Source organism: Elgaria multicarinata, chromosome 7 (assembly GCF_023053635.1).
Source record: "Elgaria multicarinata webbii isolate HBS135686 ecotype San Diego chromosome 7, rElgMul1.1.pri, whole genome shotgun sequence".
NCBI lineage: Eukaryota > Metazoa > Chordata > Lepidosauria > Squamata > Anguidae > Elgaria > Elgaria multicarinata.
This window is the reverse complement of record NC_086177.1, coordinates 29,149,707-29,172,111: the sequence shown is the minus strand read 5'-3', so window position 1 is coordinate 29,172,111 and position 22,405 is coordinate 29,149,707.

Genomic DNA, 22,405 nt, shown 5'->3' with positions numbered 1-22,405 from the left:
TTTTTTAAAGAGATGTGGGAGGGCTCCTGGGCAAAGCCAGAGAAGAGGCCTACATGTTTGTGACATTGTCAGAAGACTTGCTATTCAGGATGATGGATCAGTTCATGTTCTAGGAAGCAAGTGTCTCAAACCATAGGAAACCCAGCATCAGCTGATTTAAGGTACTGGCCTTCTCCGAGTAGACCCATTGAAATCAATTGGACTTAAGTTAGTTATGCCTTACTGACCCATTAATTTTGATTTCTTCACCCAGTGTTTTTAATTATTGGTTGGCTCTTTGGCTCTTCCACCTCCACACTAGATGTTTTTGCCAGAGGCAAAGTTCACAGTGTCATCAATTCCTTCAACACCACAGAATTACCCAAAGGAAATTTCATCCAGTCCTGAACCACTTGTGCCCCTGATCCGATTAACACTTCTTAACATGGCAGGAAAGCCCTTGATGTATCGAGTATATAGTGAGACCACTTAACTACATCTTCAAAGACTGTGCATTTGGTGAGAGAACCTATGAGTTGAAATATACAACCTCACTTCAAACTATGTCCTAGTATGCTGGTGTTCCTATTCCAAGCCACATTTTAAAAAAAGACACCATAATGATCAGGAATGTATGCAGAGCACTTTTTATTCAATAAAGCGTTTGTTTTATTTTTAAAGCTCAGGGCTGTTGACTTTTGACTGTACGCATTATTTGTTTTACTTTTGAATTTACTAGATTGAAAAATATAAAATAATAAAAAGTTAGGTCCTGTAGATATCATAAATCACCTGGACATATTTGTAGCTATGAACTGGCCTCTAATTTTCATCTATATATTATATGACAATCCCCTTCCCCCTTAAATGCAGGAAACATACCTTTCAGACTTTATTACAGCATTTAAATCACTGTTGAAGGTTTATGAAACAGAACATTTACCAGTTGTGTCACAGTCTGGGCCCAAACATTTTCTGTAGGACCAATAGAGATCAAGTAGGTCTCAAATATATCACATTGTCCCTGTATCATTTTTGACACTGGCCAAAATGGATTTTATGTGGAAAACAGAAGACCCCTGACGACCGAAAAGAGAACACATGCAAATTAGAATCTTGGTTGATAACAGAAATGTCATCAGGAGGATAGGACTAAAATTTAGGATGAAGCTTTCTGCACACATACTCTGGATTTTCTACCCCACCCCACCCCAAACTTACATAGCTTATGTCCTTTTCAAAGAGACATTTTTGTCCATATGTGTATAAAACCAGACAGACCGAAGAGACGGGGGGCGTGGGGGGAAGAAGACTAAAGGGTAATGGTGAAGAATGCATCATCTGGAAAGTCCCTGATGGCATCTGCAGAATAAAGTGTTCTAATTTCCTGAGTGTATCAGCCAAATACTTGTCCTTGGGCACATTCTGCCAAAAATCTGCCAGAATGAAATTCGGTCACTCAAGACAGCTCAGTTTAAAAAAAAAAGCTGTGTGGGTGATAGAGTAGAATGGCACTAAAGTGGAATCTATTAAAGAAAGTTGATCCATGACATGTTGTTAAATAGATGTTGGCTTTTATAACTTATGATCGTTGTGCTACAAGCTGGTATTTCTTGCATGTATAGGAAATGTCAAGTTTTGGGATATTAATAAAGAATATAGTAAACTTCTTTCCTTCCTTCGTTTATGCCCATGGAATCCATGATCTGTGCAGTGGTTTCTACAATAACCTCTTTTTTTCTCTGTTGACATCCCACCTATGGCATATGTACCTGGTGATTGCTAGCAAAAATTCCCATGAACACAGTAACTGTAAAAAGTGCCAGTAGGATTACAGGAATTGCAGCTAACCATATCCACGAGCATCCGGTTTACACAGATGAGGTTGTCCGCACAATGAGGATTAGGCAAAATAAAATGTTTTGTGTGGAGGATTGGTTTATGTAGACTGAATTCATCTTCAATCTCCTACCGTGATCAATCAGTTGAGGAAAGCCAGGGTAGCAAGGGAGAGGACACCAAAAGATGAAATGAAACACATAGTGGCTCACAGTGCTTATGTCCATTCTCTTTTTATGCATTTTGTTTTAGTACCAACCTCTTCAAGCACGCTAGCGCTCTCTCTCTCTCTCTCTCTCTCTCTCCCCCTTTCCCCCCCCCCCTTTGTTGTCCTGGTTGATCTGACCCATGAAAGAAACACACAAGGAGAGTTCTATTGGTTCTCCAGAAACTTTCAGGGGTGTTTGAAACTATCAGCTATCCTTTTGCATTACCTTGCTGAGGTGGGGCCAGAGGCACTGATTGGAGTAGTGATGAATAAGTGGATTTCAGAAGGAGGTGTTGGGATATTGCAGCTTCACTCTGTCACCTTTGGTTTGTGGGGTGCTGCAAGGGACGATTCTGCTGTTTAAAAGCTACCTGAAACCATGGGGGAGGTTTTCTGGTATTTTGTTAACTTTATTTTCTTTTTTAAAAAATAAAATTTAATAAAAAAAAGGAAATGGGCTGAGCAAGTGCTAATTATTAGCTACTCGGTGGACTTTACACAAATTTTACAAAAATTAATTTGGCTCTGTAAGGTAATTCTCTGTAATTAGCAATGTAAGGTGCTAGTGTTGACTTTAAAACTCTGGGATACTTGAAGTATTGCCTTTTCCCATATGAGCCCATATCACACATTAAGAACTTCCTCAGAGGCTATGTTTCATGTACTCTCTTTCTCTGAAGTATAGTGAATGGGACCTTCTCAGCAGAGGTGAGGCTACACATTTTAAAAATAAAAAATATGTTGCCAACACCCAACTTATTTCCAACTCTACACCTGAAGATACGATGCATGTGGTATGGACGTGGGTGAGGTGACTGAAATTGACTCCAGGCAAGTAACCTACAGTTTGGTAACTTCTAGTATCAATTGGCTTGATTGCAGAGATTGGCAGCTGTGTGACACCACCATCAAAACTATCAATGCCAGAAGTCACAATGAGCATAAATTACCTCCGGTGTGAGAGGTGGTCTGTATGCTAGTTGCTGGGAAATGTGACTGGGGACCTTTCTACACCTAAGGGGTATCCCAGGAAAATGGAAGGATCATCCCTGCCTTCTCCCAGGATCCCCTGTGTGGCATTTGGATGCACAGGAACAATCCTGGGACCATCCCGGGATATAAGGCTGGTGTAGACATGCCCTGGGAATTCTTCTTCTTCTTCTCTTGGGTCCAGTTTGTGGGCTTTCTGGAGGCATCTGGTTGGCCACTGTGGGAGCAGAATGCTTGAATAGATAGGACTTTGGTCTGATCCAACCCAGCTCTTCTTTTATTCTTCTGCATCTATCACCAGGCTTATACCTTCAATGATTAGGAGCATTTTATTCCGTCCGCAAAGTCAGTGTTGATTATATCCCTGTATTCTGGGCCTGTTATTCCAGGGCCAGTAGACATGAAGACTTGTAGCACAAAACAAGAACATAACCATTGCTCATGAGAGCTACCAGTGCCTATGAGAGCTAGCCTTAAGCTTTGCTTTGAAGGACCAATGTATTTCCCCCTCCCACCCAACTTCTTTATGCTCTCTTATCGTCTTTCCCATGAAAGCTGAACAAAGTTGAGCAATAATTTTGCTCAATGATTAACTGTCCAATTAATAGGTGCATTTTTATTTTTTAAGGCATATACCGACACATTGCTTTTTCTATGTTTTTCCCCCTTGAGCTGTGATACTCTGAAATATGGGATAAACATGACTTATCATGGGAATGCGATGTATGATAAGGAATGTAAGGTCCATTAGAACAAGGAATGGACCATCCAAAAGAAACTTCTGGTATTCTTAAGAAAAAACGTATAGACCAGGGGTGGGCAATTTTGGGAACTCTGGGGACTGGTTTTGCTCCCCAGCCTCTCCCCCGCATGTGCTACACTCCTACCACTGCCCCATGAATTTCTGCAGGGCACCAGTGGCGGTGGCCAAAAAGAACAAAGGAAATAGACAATCTGCCAGCAATTTTTTTGTGGCAATCACTATGGAATCTACACCAACCAAATTTAGCTTGGAAACAAGCTAAATTTGGCCAGTGTAGTATACTGTGTCAGTGTGTGTGTGCGTGCGTGTGTGCCATGGACACTCTTAATTTTGGGGGGAATGGCAGCATTAGCTGCATGAGGAGATAGTGGGGGCTGCATGAGGCCCACAGGAAGTGTGTTACCCCTGATAGCGATGAAAAAATAACTCCCCCTAGAAATCAGTCCCTTTTTGGTGAAGAAGGGAAAACCCCACAATGCTTTGCTGTAATCAGCAACCTAATAGAACTTGGCCAGAATCAATCAGTCAAGGAAAAAGAAAAAGATCTGAATATGTGACAGAAAAGTAGAGAACCGTGGAATCAATACAAAAATAACCTTAACTATTTCAACAAGACTGCATTGATGTAGTTGAGAGTAGAACTTGGCCAGCCAGGTATATTCTGGGACAATGCCAATCTTTGCTCATTTGTGTACCATTGTCAGATTCTTTAGTCAGTAGCCTTGCCAAAAGTTTGGAGTCCAACTGCCCCTTAGAGCCTGGTCAAGATGATGATGAGGATGAGGATGATTTTAAATGTAGGATCTCATCCAAATTCAAAATAACCATATATGCTATTTACTGTTTTACTCTGTACAGCACCATGTACATTGATGGTGCTATATAAATAATAATAATAATAATAATAATAATAATAATAATAATAACAACAATAATAATAATAATAAAGAAAATCCATGTTGATGTGCCATTTGCAGGATGTATCAACCATTTTAGGCAGGTGGATTGTGCCAAATTGTCACATTAAATTCTCCAGATGGTTATTCATGCAGCTTTTACAGCGTATTGTGAAATCATCTATGCTATGTTTCTATGTTCTGCTATGTTACTAGTCCATTAGGGACATCGATTTATAATATTTGCTTGCCAATAGATATTCTGTTCTTATAAATCTGCTTGCAACTTAAATCAATATGTCGTCTTCTTGACATGCCTGCAGCTGGGGCAATGAAGAAACAAATCACACACATTATTAGCAAATCTATAGTGTGTAGGCTACTTTGCAACCCTAGCCTCAGAATGCTTTAAATGTTAAAGGAGTTCTTGCAAACACCAGCTGAGTGCACAGCTAGCTTCACTCATGATTCCCATTCCCCATGTGAGAAATGAAGTGCATGACTGCAATTCTATGCGTAGTTATCTGGGAGGAAGCTCTATTGATCTTCATGGGGCTTACTTCAGTCTGAATAGGTTCCACTTGTGAAAAGCTTTAACACACTGAGCTTTAACAGAGATCTTCAGCCAGCTGAAATGCACCTTTAACTTTTAAATCAGGGGTGGGCAACTTCCAGGGGCCAATCCTGCCCCCCCATCTCTTCCCCTCCTGGGTTGCTCTCTTGCCTCCATTGTTGTGGCAAAAAATAGAAAAGAAATTGATAGTTTGCCAGTAAAGAGGACAAGTTCAACTTGAAAACAGGCATTTGTCAATAGCAATTTGCCACCGAATTTCAGCAGCAAACAGCCAATGCAGGGGGTTTATGGGGTGTGTGCAGGGCACACTGGGGGTAGCAGGGCCCATGTTTTAAATAGAAATGGAAATAAAGTTGCGAAGAAGTGTTATCTGTATCCCACACTGCACTACCATGAATATAAATGACACTGCACTGGCTTAAACTATATCTGCCACAAGACAATAGCACTGGCTGGCATGATGAATTTTCTAGGGATGTATATGCATAACCTGTGGGGATATTGCATACAAATAGGGTGACCATATGAAAAGGAGGACAGGGCTCTTGTGTCTTTAACAGTTGTATTGAAAAGGAAATTTCAGTAGGTGTCATTTGTATATATGGAGAACCTGGTGAAATTTCCTCTTCATCACACCAGTTAAAGCTGCAGGTGCCCTGCCCTCTTTTAAATCTGGTCAGTCTAGTATAGCTCCTGCAGCTTTAACTGTTGTGATGAAGAGGGAATTTCACCAGGTTCTCCATATATACAAATGACACCTGCTGAAATTTCTTTTTCTATGCAACTGTTAAAGATATAGGAGCCCTGTCCTCCTTTTCATATGGTCACCCTACATACAAAGATGGGAGTTTTCCTTGGCCTGATACATATGTTGTGGGCCTTTGTTCTGAATACTAGCTACATAGGCTCTTTCTCTTTGTTATGATAGCCATTGGCTGTCTATATACCTATGACTTTGACAGAGATACAGGTGCTCCAGAGACATAAACACATTTGGGCTGAAACGTGGAAGATGGAGCGTGCTTCTCCACCCAATTCTCCTATCCATGGCATCTCCTGTTCAAAGAGCCTGGTTACCTTGAAAGGATAAAAGGGAAAATACATAATACCAAAAATGTTACCTCTTTCTGTGCTTAACCCGGATCACCAGTGGGAATAGCTTTCCATGCACCATGCTCAACAGGTGCTTTTGATCTAGAGCTCTCAGTGGGACATAGGAGGAGGAGGCCTCTTAAGGTAAGTCAAATGCAGCAATCGTAATCAATATAATGATTCTTAAGGAAGGGTCGATTGGTTTTTCTGGAACATTGAGTAATGCTAGTTGCAGGTGCTCCTAAGTCTGCTGGCCTCATACAAATCATACCTTGTACTTTTATTTATTTGGCAAATGCAAGAGCCCATTACTATATTTCTGTTACTGGAAAATAATTAGCAAGAGGTAGGAAGGAAAATAATATTTTACTGCTTTTAGTGTGATGCAGGGGTACTTCTTTGGCTTCATCATACTCTGCATTAATTTCTAAAAATGGGGACAAGGTTGAGTTTTTATATTAAATTGTTTTATAGCATAATGTGACCTTATTATAAGAACCAAATTGTACGTTTATGTTTATACGTGCACATATATTTTTTAATTTCTTCTTTCAGAGCCTGAACAAAGAATCGTTATTTTGTAATATAATAAGAACTATTTACTGGTATGAAAACCACAGATTTAATGTACGTTTTATGGCGTTCAGAATGCAATGTGAGTTTTTAACCCATAATAATTTACTGCAGTAATCCCAACCACCACCATCTCACTTCATACTTTTAAAAAAAATGCAGGGCAGTTTGCTGAGGAGTGGATTGTGAAGTAAATGTATGTTGAGATTTAATTTGGGAGTTTAATATACACACATACAGCTTGATCGACAAGCCTGAATAGCTGAATTTGAGCCAGCCTAGTTTCACTGACTAAATCATTTGAAACCTGGCTTAGCTTACTTGTGGACTGGGTTGCTTATAGCTTTGGGTACAAAGCAGCTCCGTTAAAATCAATGGGAGGATTGAGGATTGTCCAAATAATATGCTAGCATTTAAGGCCTTTTTCTATGCTCACCTAATTCTCATTTTTGGCCCTTTATAATATATACAGCCCTGCTTCTTCTTTTTTTACAACTTTGCTAGCCTTCCACACTTCTTGATGGGCGATTGCAGGCCTAGCAGCTGCGGGTGGTGTGGTTGGTACAGAACTGCCACCTTACCATGGGCCCTCCTACCCAGATACAGCCCTGCATCCGGATCCTCTGTTGGCAGTGTAACATCCCCCCCCCTTCTCTCTCTTCCTGTGTGAAGGGAGGTCTTGCCAATACTGGCAATAGAAGACTTTTATAGGGTAGAAAAGAGTTATTTATTTATTTGTTACATTTTTATACCGCCCAGAGGTCAGAGGCCATTTTTGCCCCCTAAAAACCTCCCTGTCAGGGCACACTGGGAGGGAGGGGGAAAACATTTTTTTAAAATTCTGGTTTGCCATTGAAATGTGGTAGCAAGCCATTCCATTGCACATAGTAGACCAAAACGGACAAACAAGCTATTTTTTTTTTTCAGTTTTAGCACTACAGAGCACTAAAATGGACAAATTTAGCATGCAAAGAAACAAAATGTGTTCACTTAAGTGCTCTGTATCAGCTATGGAGTGCCATTTTATTTTTGCTTTTAAAAATGCATTTCACGGTGCGTCAGCACAGCCAAAGCCAAAAATATCCAAAGAGAAATTGAGGATGACTGAATAACTCCCATATGTAGCTGTCCCTTCCTTTGAACTGAATGAAGCAGTCCTCATGCATAATATTATAGGTGCATCATAATGCACATATGGCTCTGAACTAGAGCATTAATGTTTAAATGCAGCTAAGCTGCAACTAGCTATTGGCCTTTAAAAATTCACCTTGAAGTGCCTCTAGTTTTATTATTTCTACTGTGCTCACACCACGTTGACCTTGCTCAGTACAAGGTGCTTATGACAGCAGCCATGAAAGAAAGTAGCTATGAAGAGAGAAGCTAAATTATTGCAAGCCTCTTAGGGCAAAATCCTTAGGGAAAAGGCCTACATGCTGGCTGGGGAATGTTGGGAGTTGGAGGACTTTTTCTGTCTAAACATGCATGGGCTTGCACCCTTATTCTCTTTATTTTTCTCCATCCGTCTTTTCAATATGGTGCCTAGAAACTATTTCTGAACTCAGAAAAGTTACTACTGAGGAACCTAGCAGTTGCAATCCAGCTCCTGATACCTCCCTCAAATGAAAGCTTTGCTATGCCCACTTTAAGTATTGTCATAAATTTAATGTATTGTACATTTAATTGTCCCCTTTTGATTCTGAGAAAGACTTCAAAGAAGTCCCCAAATGGTTTTCAGTCATTCTCCTCTGATTAGTTCAGTTGCCTCAATCTAGCAATGTTGCAGGAATACAAAGATTTTGAAGCACATTGATGGAGTTGTCCTATCTAGGGCCCTTTCTACACCTAAGGATTATCCCAGGAAAATGGAGGGATCATCCCTGCCTGCTGCCAGGATCCCCTGTGTGTCATTTGCATGCACAGGGATGATCCCAGGACGGTCCCAAGAAAAAAGGCAGGGTCAGGGACGCTCCATTTGTGCATGACTATGTCAGTATGACTCTTCACTCTCCATTGAAGTGAATGGAAAGCCAGCTCACAAAGGAGTTCTATATGTGTGTTCCAATGCATATATAGAGCTCTAGACTGTGAATTAGATTTACACAATTTCATCTGACTTTCCTGACTAAATGCGGGTTATTCATGTGATATGTTAACAGGCTTTTCAAAGTCCTTATACATTTATATCAGATTTCTTCAAATGCATTTTATTGCTGGCTCTGTTGTAAAATACAGAGAAGTCAGTCAGACATCCCAGTCTTACTCAATAAAGCAACTACGTCTTTTTAGAATGCTGGTGTGTTTTTTTATCACCAAAACCTTGGCCAATGCTTCACATTATTTTTGTGAAAGCTATTTCCTTCCCATGGCCAGCCATCCTAAATTTAGTAAAAACTGGGATGCTTATGATCTATCCCCTCCTATTCCTGCACATTTTGGTAATTCCATAATATGTCTTTCACCACATTATTTATCTTTGTGTCACTATATTAGACACGCAAAATGGGCTGTTATTTCTTTAGCTGGCCAGTGCTGGATAGAAGAGACTGCTCATCAGATGGTCTAAATGCCAATGTTCTTAAGCTCCAAGTTGATAAGTTGGCTGTGAGCAGAAAGAAAGAAAGAAAGAAAGAAGAATCACATGTTTCACTTTCCCATTGAAATTAAGGGCAACTAAATGCATTGAACTTTGACTGGATCATATCCAGGATTTGTTTCTGCAGCAATTCTTCCTCTAGTCATGAATGTAGCATTCATTGTAGTAAGACAAAAGAATTCACTAGTTTTGGAAAAGAAAATCCTACCTACCTTGGAATATTACTGGAAACAATTGTTTTACTGGGCACACACTCCTTAGAAAGCTGTGACTGGTAGTTTGTTCTCAATGAACATACACCCAGTGTAATAGATACACTGGTGATCATTAGATAGGAAAGTATACACTGGTGTATATCCGTGTATGCACTCACAAGTGCTATCCTTGTAAGAAAAGCACAGTGAATAAACCAGACCTAATACCCAACCCAGAGGTTTTAAAAATTGTGATTTTGGGCATGATAAGAAAGCTGGTACAATGTAGTGATTAGAGTGTCAGGCTAGGACTGGGGAGACCTGGATTCAAATCCTCATTCCACCGTGAAGTTCGGGGTGTGTGTGCTTCCAGATGAGGCTTTTATTGCACCATTGCCCTGTCTCATTCATGGAGTTTTACAAGTGGGTGGTCTGGACAGCCTTGTCTTCGACTCAAAACCATCATGTCTTTTCCCATCACTCCTTTCAACTTTTTTCTTGTTGCGAAAAAAAGAAATCAAGAAAAGATGGAATTGCTGCACAATTGCTGCCTTCTGCTTGTTAGTTCTAAAGCCCTTCCATCTGGAAGCACCCTGGTTCTTCTTCGTGGTCTCTATGCATCACACATATGGGCTTTGCGCCTGCGCAGAGACCAGACCGGAACCTACTATAGCTGAGTGGAACGTTTTTGGCGGGAACCCCTCCCCCCACGCTACCGCGCATGTCCATGGGGTTCCCGCCCTTACCTCAGTTCTTCGTCGTCCGCCATTGTGCACAGACCTGTTTACCGAACCTCTAGCGTTTTCGTATAGCTTCTTCTTGTTACTATCTTCTTCGTTCTTCAATCTTTTCTAATCTCTTTCTAAACTCTTTTTCTTACAAATTTCCTTGTATCTAAAAAAAAAAAAAAAAAAAAAAAGTTATTGTAGATAGTTCTCCTCAGCGACTTCGGTCGCGTGAGGCCTTTATGGCACTTAAAGCCCCGTTTAGAAAGTGCGTTAAGTGTGGGGCCAAACTTCCGCCGACTGACGGACACTCCCTTTGTGTTTTGTGTTTGGGCGAAGGACACGTTGTTGAGGCCTGCCACCACTGTATGTCATTTACCAAACAAGCAAGGAAAAATCGAGCGGACCGACTCCGTTCGATACTGTGGGAAAAGGCTCTCAAGGCCACGGAGGCCCCTACAATGGAGGAAAAGGCGGTTCATAAGTCCGTTGCCCACAAAACGGCAGTTACCAAGACTGTTCCAGACAAACCGCCAGACCATAGCACTGAAGTGCAGGCCAGAGCAAATAGGGCTGAGATACCCCTCACGCCTGGTCGGTCTTTATCAACTTCAATGGCTAAGAAGGTTTCTAAGAAAGCCAGAACGCCGATGCCTTCTCCCGAACTGGAGAAGAAGAAGAAGAAAAAGAGAAAGAGGGATGCGGAGAGGGCCGCTTTAGCGTCACCTCGGCCGCAGAAATCGGCCAGGAGCCATTCCACCCCTCCCGCCGCGCCGACCACTTCGATACCGAGGTCTCCTTCGGTGTCGAGGCCTCTGTCGGTGCCGATGACCACGGTACCGACACGCCCTCCAAGTTTATCAGAAGGCGAGATCCGAGATTCGGTGTCGATAGCTTCCGCTCGACAATCTGTAAGACCCCAGGAGCTCCAGGGTTTAATCCCTGTGCAGCCCTCGCCAAGGCAGACTCCAAGACGCGATTGGGATAGAGTATCGCAGTACTCTGATCCCCAATCCAGGTACGGCTATTACGAGTGGGATCGTTACCGACCGCAACAATTTTTTCAAGGTGACCAGCAGCATTACCAGCCTGAGGGCTATTATGCACATCCTCCACCAACATCGAGGGTATGCCAGTTACCTTTGCCTCCTCCTTCCATGCATCAAGTTCCGACGGTATCGACCCCTCGACATCGTGAACAACATGCGATACCGGTCGCTGCGCCGGCTGCATTATCTACGCAGGAAGAACGGCTGGATTTGCAGGTGGTGACGCTGTCTTCGCCAGAAGAGAACTATCCATCCGACTCGGAGTCGGCACACTCTTTGGTTCCAACCGCACCTTCTCCGGACGATGCAGTCGATGATGCTGACCCTTCTTCGCCGTCGGATGATATGGTCCGTTTCTCAGACCATATGCTCAGAATGGCCAATGCATTAGGCCTCGACATTCAGCAGGCAGATGAATCGGTCATCGACCCAATTTATGACGTGTTTCAAACAACAACAAATCAACGTCTAGCCATCCCAATACCTCACGCCCTAAAACAAGCAGCTCAGTTGTCTTGGAAAACTCCAGCAGTGGCTCAAACAACTTCAAAAAGATTAGAATCATTATACCGTGTAAAAGAGGATGATACACAATTTTTGGCTCAACACCCTAAACCAAATTCAATAGTGGTGGAGTCTGCACAGGGCCAGTCACAGAAAACCCATTCTGCGCCCGTAGATAGAGAGGGGAGAAAGTTAGACCAAACTGGAAGAAGGGTTTACTCATCCTCCGCCCTAGGAATCAAGGCGTCTGCATACGAGGCAACGATGGCGAGGTACCAGCTTTTTCTCTGGGAGAAGATGGGATCTTTGTGTGAACACCTCCCAGAGGACAAAAAAGAGCTTGCAAGGGTTTTTCAAAACGAAGCATCGGCCATAGCAAGGCAACAATTGTCCACCGCTCGACACCAGGTGGACTGCCATTCAAAATCGATGATGGGGGCCATTTCTTTAAGGAGGCATGCTTGGCTCAGATCAGCCAATCTTACGCACGAAACCAAAGCTAGGATTGAAAACATGCCATTCGATGGCGAAGGTCTATTTCATTCAAAAACCGATGAAACACTAGACTCCATCTATAAGGCAAGAACAACAGCCAAAAAGATGGGGTTTACTGCTCCTCCTCAGACTCAGTACCGTTCAAAAAGATGGACAAGGCCTCCGATGCAACAACAGCATCGACCCCAATACCAGCTCCAACCTCGACAGCAACAACATCAGCTTCAGAGGAAGAGGCCTTACCAAGGCAGGTACCAACAAGAAAAAAGGCAGCCCGACTTCAGCAAGAAGCAGCGGGTTTGACTTTTCGGATCCAGATCCACCTCCCTTTGCGAACCGCCTAGCACCCCATTACCATCAATGGGAGTTAATAACAACAGACTCCTGGGTGCTCACTATCATCAACTCGGGGTATGCCATCGAGCTCGATGTCCTTCCTCCTTTTTCGGGCGTGAAAGTAACGGCGCCATCCCCTCCTCTGCTGCTCGAGGTACAGACCTTGCTGTCGAAGGGAGCTATCTCTCCCGTACCCGCAGAGGAACTCAACCAGGGGTTTTTCTCCCGATACTTCACGGTCCCGAAGAAAGATGGAGGTCTTCGACCGATCATGGACTTAAGGCAATTGAACAAATTCATCACCCCGAGAAAGTTTCGTATGATAACGATTGCTTCGATTTTGCAGCTCCTACACAAAAAGGTTTGGTTCGCAGTGGTGGATCTGAAGGATGCGTACTTCCATATCTCTATCAGGAAGTCGCATCAACTTTACCTTCGTTTTTCCATCGGTACAGCCCAGTACCAATTCACCGTTCTTCCGTTCGGATTGGCCACGGCACCGAGGGTCTTCACGAAAGTCATGGCGGTGGTGTGTGCCCACCTGAGACAAAAAGGGATATTTGTTTATCCATACCTCGACGACTGGCTTCTGGTAGCGGACAACAGCGACACGCTCCGGACAGATATTCTAACTACCCTCAACCTGTTGGACTCGTTGGGGCTGTGGATCAACGAAGAAAAATCCATATTGACCCCACAGCAGAGGTTGGACTTCATAGGGGTAACCCTCTCATCTCGAGACGGGAGAGCGTACTTACCCTTGGCCAGGGCGAGTACCCTTCAGCAGTTAGCCATCGATACCGAGAGCCGCCGAAAAGTTTCGGCATGGACAATTCAGAGACTACTAGGTTTGATGGCAGCTACAACTGCAGTCATCAGGTTTGCAAGACTCAGGATGAGGATATTACAGGCCTGGTTTTTGAGGACTTTCGATCTTCGACACAATGCTCGACGAACTTACCTCTCGATACCGAAGCAAGTGAGGGCATCCCTGCAATGGTGGTTCTCGATGTCGACGCTCCTCGATGGGGTACCATTCCAACAGAAGGCGCCCTCGGTAACGATCACAACAGATGCATCCTTAGAAGGATGGGGAGCTCATTGCAACTCCCTTACCGCTCAGGGTCGCTGGCCTCTATATCAAAGAGAACAACACATCAACCATCTGGAGCTCTTAGCTGTGGAGAATGCCGTGAAGACTTTTTCACAAATGATCGAGGGCCGAAATGTCCTGATCGCAACAGACAACACCACCGTTGTGGCTTACATCAACAGGCAGGGTGGAACACGATCGCACCCTCTGAACCGTTCTGCACTCAGAATCTGGAACTGGTGCATCAAGAGAAAGACTTACCTGACTGCCATCCATGTAGCAGGAAAGGAAAACATCATTGCGGACTCCCTCAGCAGGTCCTTCCGTGTCGACCACGAGTGGGAGCTCGACGTCGAGGTCCGAGACGATCTCTTTCGTTGCTGGGGCCGCCCTGCTGTCGATGTCTTCGCTACCGAAGAAAACGCAGCTTGTTCCAGGTTCTGCAGCAGAGCAGGAAAGGGAAAGCACTCTTTAGGAGATGCTTTCACCAGGACTTGGAAAGGAAATCTCCTTTACATCTTTCCACCCTTCCCGCTATTGACGAAGGTGTTAGCCAAGATCCAGATGGACACCTCCAATTGCATCCTGATCACACCGTGGTGGCCTCGACAGACGTGGTTCTCTCACGCCCTTCGGTTATCGAGAGGGGATTACATCAGGCTCCCGTCGATACCGAAGCTTCTGTCTCGACACCAGGGCAGAGTTCGACACTCAGATCTGTCGACCCTCAAGATGACTGCATGGAGGATAACAACTACTCCTCCTCTGGAACCAGAGTTTTGACTGTGGACCACATTATTTTGGCAGCACTAAAGCCTTCCACAAGGAAATCTTATGCAGCAAAGTGGCAAAGATTTCAGAACTTTGCATCAAAAGATGGTAATCAAATACCAGAATCTTGCCACTTAGCCCTTATCCTCAATTATTTATTGACGCTTTTCCAGCAGGGACTTAAGCTCGCATCCATCAGGGTTCACCTTGCTGCGATTACATCTTTTCATCGGGGTGTGGATGGTTTTACACCTTTTACCCATCCAACAACCAAGAAATTTCTGAAAGGTCTGAAGAACACGATACCGACTGTGAAGACTATCGTGCCGCCATGGAGCCTGTCAGTTGTGCTGCAAGCATTGACACGCAAGCCCTTCGAGCCCATGGCTTCGACAGACCTTAGGCTGCTTACTTTAAAGACTGTCTTTTTAGTAGCCATCACATCGGCAAGACGTGCAAGTGAGCTTAAAGCTCTTAGGATAGATGTCCCGTACACTATTTTTCATAAGGACAAGGTTGTGCTACGCACAGACCCAGCCTTCTTACCTAAGGTAGTGTCATCTTTTCATCTGTCCCAGCATATTACTTTGCCTGCTTTCTTTCCTAATCCAACTACACCTCTTGAGTCTTCCCTACATACTCTCGATGTAAGAAGGGCTCTTGCTTTTTACAAAGACAGGACAGACACTTTTAGAAAAACAAAGCAATTGTTTATTTGTTATGGGGAGCCTTCTAAGGGACTCCCTGTCTCTTGCCAGCGCTTGTCACGCTGGATAGTGGAGACAATTGAATTGGCCTACTCTATTTCTAAAATAGAGTTAATGAAACCTGTGACAGCTCATTCCACCAGAGCCGTCTCAACATCGGTGGCCTTCACCAGAGGTGTTCCACTAGCAGAAGTCTGTAGAGCCGCAACGTGGTCCACTCCATCCACGTTTGTCAAGCACTACAGTTTGGACACCCGTGCGAGGCAGGACTGCTCGTTTGGGAGGACAGTGCTCTCGGAGATCTTCAGATGATGCACCAACCCACCTCCAAAGGTATGTCAGCTTGCTACTCGCCCATATGTGTGATGCATAGAGACCACGAAGAAGAAATGCAGGTTGCTTACCTGTAACTGTAGTTCTTCGAGTGGTCATCTATGCATTCACACAACCCACCCACCATCCCCTCTTGGTGGTGTGAGATTTATAAATGACACTGTTATATTGTGGAATGTACTTTATTTTATTTACACTCATGTTTATGGGGGCACAATGTCGGACTCCTGTAAACTGAGGTAAGGGCGGGAACCCCATGGACATGCGCGGTAGCGTGGGGGGAGGGGTTCCCGCCAAAAACGTTCCACTCAGCTATAGTAGGTTCCGGTCTGGTCTCTGCGCAGGCGCAAAGCCCATATGTGTGAATGCATAGATGACCACTCGAAGAACTACAGTTACAGGTAAGCAACCTGCATATATTTCTCTCTCTCTCTCTCTCTCTCTCTCTCTTTCTCTCTCTCTCTCTCTCTCTCTCTCTCTCTCTCTGCCTAAGTTGTGAGAATAAAATGAGAAGGGGAGGGGTAAAATATGTATGCTGCCCTAAGCTCCTTGCACAAAGGGAGGCATAAAAAGGTAATAAATGTGAGAGTTCCTAGTATTGTAGCCAACATTAGTTTAACTGAAATCCCATTCATTTCTATAGGTCTACTCTTAAATAGAAGCTCCATCCGATGAGTGTTTTATTGCACGCTCATTACTGGGCACTCACAGAGTTTGCTGAGGCCCCTCACATGATGTTGTCTGCCTCCTGTGTGCCTTCTGGCCTTCCTTGTGTGACCAAAAAAAACCCCTCATTAAGTCTGGTGTTTTTTTAAACTTGGAATGCTGCTCTCTCCTGCTGTGTGCAGCAGAGCAGTGCCATTAGAACAGTGGACTGAATGGCCCTCATGCTCATTCTGTACTTCCTCTTTTGAAAAGAGGAAGTAACTGAGGAATGAAAACACGGGTGGAGAAGCGAAGGTAGGGAGCGTGTTAACCCCCAGTGTGATGGATCTTGAAGACTAATATTGGCTACAACCCTTAATGTCACCCAAAAATAATTGCCAAATTCTGGGAACAGGCATCTCCTACATATACCTGGTTTTTTCGTAACGGTTGGTGAACATGACCTGAATGCTTATTCGCATCTTCCCACAAATTAGGTAAGTATGGTGTAGTCTTATTAATCGCTCTCACTACTACTTCTTGGCATTATGGGGAAACATTTCCTAAGGGGGAAAAAATCATCCTCCCCCTGCAGTCTAGCCAGTCACTTCCACACTGAGTCACAGCAGAGCTGTTGTCACTAAGGAACTGTTAGAGACTTGGACAGTATCAAGTAGTGGAGGCCTGGGAGCTATAAGAGATCAGCCGGCACCTTCTTCTGTCACCCTGGGGGGTAGCATAGACAGGCATGAGGTCAGTGTGAGGCTTAAAGATAGATAAAAATAAGGGTGACAGGAGGATAGAGGAGAAGGAAGGGTGAGAAGGAACACAATGGGAGGGGTGTATATAATCTAATATTCATCAAACGGGGAACAAGAGAAGAAGGAGAGAAAAATGGAGGCAGAGTTAAACGGAGAAATAATATGGGATTGTTACAGGCTTAGTTGCACTAAGCTCTGGAGTTCAGATTCAGGTCCAGATGTTGACATCCTCAGAGAGCTCAGAAAAGGTTCTTGAGTTTGAAAGTTTGCCATCGTGATGATGTGTGTGTGTGTGTGTGTGTGCACGTGCATGCATGCGTGTATCACTGTAAACATTGGATTTTGAACAGAATACTTGGAGAGGCAAGATCAAAGTTCCTTTCTGGGATTCCTCTTTGATACCCGGTAAAAAACTAAATAGGAGCCAGAGTCGAGAAGAAATATTTATGCATAGAAAGGAAATGTACACATGAATAAAAAGGTCATACAATACAGCTAAAAAGGGCTAACTGGTCATGGGCACATGTGCAACACATCTTCTTTTGAAGAGCATTAATCCTATAGATTAGAGGCAATTCCACTCTTTGATTCAAAGGCCCATTTTTGTTGCATGGACTGCTTTTGCTTCAGGTCTGCTTTTCATACCCCTATATGCATGATACTCCTATATGTATTGTTTAGCACATTATTTCATCATACATATACTTGGGGGCGGGGGGGGCAAATCTGCAGATTTTAGCATATTCAGGATGCATTTGAATCCCTGTTGAAAGCTTACCTTCATTCTGGTTAGGTTCACCTGAAATGTTAGCAGTTTCAGTTTCCCTGCCAGGTAAAATAAGGCAGCAACCTGAGCTTTGCAAGACTTCAGCTACAAGTTCCTTACAATCCCAATTTAGAAATTGTATATAACCAAAACTAATTCACACGTGGCAATATAAATCGTCCAGAAGTCTGTTCTGTTTTAATATATATGCATGAATATCATCTGAATGAGAACACGAACCAGTTTTATTTGCCTTATTTTCATAATGGGCCAAGACAAGTCAGGAACTGGTGAGCTGATATGGCAGAGCCATATCAATACTATAGATCAGACTTCCCCAGCCTGGTGCCTTCCAGACGTGTCAGACTACAATGACCATGCTGTCTGAGGATACTGGGAGCTGTAGTCCAACACATCTGAAAGCCACTAAGTTGGGCAACGCTGCTATACACTTTTGGTGAAGGAGAGATGCTCAGCAGCCCTGTCCAGGAGCATCATATGTGTATAGTCTACCATGGGCTTTTTCTGTTGAACTCAGTGTCGGTTGCATTTGTGACATAGGATGATAAGTTCTGTCAGTGGAATTTGATGTGTGGTAGGTTGTTCACACATGCAAGTTATCAGTTGGTGCTCTAAAAAGGAATACTAAGAGGGGTGGGTGAAGTGGCTAGAGATGTCTGTTGCTGGGAAATCCAGCCCCTTTTGGACTCACTGGACTTTCGTGGTGCACTGACTCAGCTTGCTTTTGCAAGCTGAACTCCGCAGTTTCCCTGAGTTTCAGGGACTTTTAACACATTTTTGTCTTGAATGTAATTTGTGCACATAGAGGTAATTTGCACAATTTACATCCATGAATTATATAATTTGTGCATATTACGCAATTTACATCCTTATGGTGGTCAGGGCAGGAAGTGGGGGGAAGCTTTGCCTCGCCTATTTGCCTGGTGGATCTTCCTCCTTTATGCATAGCTGAAGAGCCCAATCCCAGGGCCCGGTCAGGGCCAGATTTATGTACAAGATAAACAAGCTACAGCTTAGGGCCTCACTTTACGAGGGGCATCACGTTGAAAGAAAGAAAGAAAGAAAGAAAGAAAGAAAGAAAGAAAGAAAGAAAGAGAAATTTACAACATTGCCACCGGGAAACTATAAACATCATACAAAATGAAGACCTCTTCAGAAGGGGGAATAGAGTTATTTGTTTGACAAACTCCTAAATAAAGAATGTGCACACATATAACTTGCATTTTCAATACCTATATTACACGACTATCAAATTTTGTTTAATTGTACAGCCCCTATTCTGCATTAAAAATATTATTTGTTGAAGAGGGGAGGGAGAGAGTTATAGCTTAGGGTCACAACAAGTTTAAATTTAAATCCGGCCCTGGGCCCAATAGAGAGGCTTTGCATCCTGCATATTCAATACCATCACTGCTCCACTCCCAAAATGCCTTGTTTTGGGGTTGACAGCCAACAGGAGCACCATCAGCCTTATGTTTACATCCACAGAGCTTTTCATGGGCATAGCTTGGGCCTCCAGGGTGGCTGTGCTCCCTTGCTGGCAGAGGGGGCCTACGCACTATTTTAAGCCTTGCCAACTAGTGGATTTGGGGTTTAGGATTGCTCTGCCCATGATCAAATTATATAAATATATATGCAAACAAGCTCTATATCTACTTCTTTTGAATTTTCATATAGTGGTAGAGAACTAGGAAAAACTGAGAGGACATATATTACTATAACTAATGGCGAAATACAGCAGTGATTTAGTTGGATCCCAAAGGGAGCAGTCATGTTGTTGTTGTTTATTCGTTCAGTCATTTCCGACTCTTCGTGACTTCATGGACCAGCCCACGCCAGAGCTTTCTGTCGGCTGTCGCCACCCCCAGCTCCCCCAAGGTCAAGTCTGTCACCTCCAGAATATCATCCATCCATCTTGCCCTTGGTCGGCCCCTCTTCCTTTTGCCTCCCACTTTCCCTAGCATCAGCCTCTTCTCCAGGGTATCCTGTCTTCTCATTATGTGGCCAAAGTACTTCAGTTTTGCCTTTAATACCATTCCCTCAAGTGAGCAGTCTGGCTTTATTTCCTGGAGTATGGACTGGTTTGATCTTCTTGCAGTCCAAGGCACTCTCAGAATTTTCCTCCAACACCACAGTTCAAAAGCATCTATCTTCCTTCGCTCAGCTTTCCTTATGGTCCGGCTCTCGCAGCCATAGATTACTACGGGGAATACCATTGCTTTAACTATGCGGACCTTTGTTGTCAGTGTGGTGTCTCTGCTCTTAACTATTTTATCAAGATTTGTCATTGCTCTCCTCCCAAGAAGTAAACGTCTTCTGATTTCCTGGCTGCAGTCAGCATCTGCAGTAATTTTTAGGAAGAGAGGTGCCAGATGGGAAGTTACTCCCTCTCACATGGATGTTGTCCCCCTTAATCCCAGATACGTGTGAAGGGATGGCTTTCTGCACATGTTCTCTGTTACTATCTCCCGTGTTCCAGGTCTGAGCCACGGTTCCGAAAACAGTTGTTCGGGCAAAGTCCCACAGAGGTTTGGCTCCAATTGACTCTCCAGTTTTAGGAAATCGCCATTGCTGCAAAGGCATTTTGTGGTTTTATGAGGATGAGAGAAAATCCTAATTGGTCAGTGTTAGGAGGATTGGTTTGGTTTCTCAGCCTCCACAATAGTGATAACTTGTTCTGGAGCTGTTTAGAACAGCACAATGAAAACATTGCTTAGCCTTTTGTTTTACTTCCCATCATCCCTTAACGTGGTGGTGGCGGTGATCTTTTCTGACTCATTAACCACAGCAGTTGTATCATCTGGTGAGCCAAGCATACAGTTAGACAATTTGATGGGCCCATTGAGTTCTATTCTCCCTTTAGCTCACTCATTCACACACAGCCATTTGCCTCATATTTGGTTGTATCTTCTCTAGTGTTTGGTTTCCTGACAAGGGCCCATTAAAATGTTAGGCCAAAAATTTGGCTTGCTTTGTTCAAAGGTTTTCTGAGGCTATCATTAGTGGCAAAACATGAGGCGTATGAGTATAATTTTCTTCAGATTTTATGAGAGGATTTTTTTTTTTTTGGTCAATTAAAAAAGCTGAGGAAATAGGTTTGCAACTCCACAAATGTTATTTCCTCTTCACCAGCATATTTGACGTCGGCTGTCATGCTCCATTTATCATTAGAACACATTTTATATATCATTTGCAATTACTGTTTTTTTTCCACCCAAATGCTGGAAAACTGTATTTTATGTTAAATTAGTCTTGCCAAAGTTTGATCTTGAAGGGCGTTACCATGCCTTTAATAGCTGCATGTCAAGAAGAGGTTTGGCAGGCATATATTCTTGCTAAAGTATAATACTGTAATGGAAGAAGCTGCACCTGCTGAACTTCTCTTTGCAGCGCCCTTAAAGGCAAATGAGCTGTCTTCGTGTCAAGAGTTGGCAACCCTAGAGCCCAGTCCAGACATTACCCAGCTAGACAATCTTTTTTCTGTTGGAGGAACAGGCACCCCCACCTCCACCCATGCACCTATAATAATGTGTGATGGAGGCTCTCCAAGTGGAAGCCTGAATGTGTAATGGCCCACTCCATGTGATTCTTCATCCTCCAAAAATGGGCAGAAGATAAGAACGTAAGAAGAGCCATGATGGATCAGACCAAGGGTCCATCTAGTCCAGCCTTCTGCTCATGCAGTGACCGACCACAGGAAACCCACAAGAGGACATGTGTGCAATAGCAGCCTACCATATGCAAATTGGGCTCTTGATTGTAGAGGCCTCCATGTGGAGGGCCTACCAACACCATGTATTTCTAGATATGCAGTGTTTCTCCACATGAAAAAGTGAACTGGCAGAAAAAGTAGCTAGCTCTCAGTGATCTGTCCAAGGTTCTGCAGAGTTTGTGTCTCATCTTGTTTTCCAGGATACAGGACTTACTTTGCATTCTCTCTCTCCCTCTCCTTCCCCCTCCCCAGCCACGTCTCTCTCTCTCTCTCTCTCTCTCTCTCTCTGTCTCTCTGTCTGTCTCTCTGTGTGTGTGTGTGTGTGTGTGTGTGAGAGAGAGAGAGAGAGAGAGAGAGAGAGAGAGGCCCAGATTGTGGGTGGAAGCTTTATGCAGGGGATACATTAACTTTCCCTTTGCTTTCAGCACTTGGCAGGGTGGGGGGATCTCCCTTAACTACAACCAACCCCAGACAGTCAAAAAAACAAGTGGCTACCTCCTATCCCTTGACAAAACTACATGTGCTAGCCATGGCAAAATAGAAGAGCACTGTTTGGGGCTCAAGTGCTTTCCCAAATTTTAAAGTTTTTTTTTTAAAAAAATTGGTAATGCTTTTCTTTCAAGATAAGACTCCCCAGCCCCAAATCTCTCCCTACACTACATCTTCCTCCCCAGTTATCAAGATTAAAGCCCATCATAGCTAATAAGAGCCCGAGCAGTATATGCCCGTATTGGGATACCCAGTCAGTCTGGATTGCCAGGGTGGGGTGGGCAAAGGAGGGGGGAA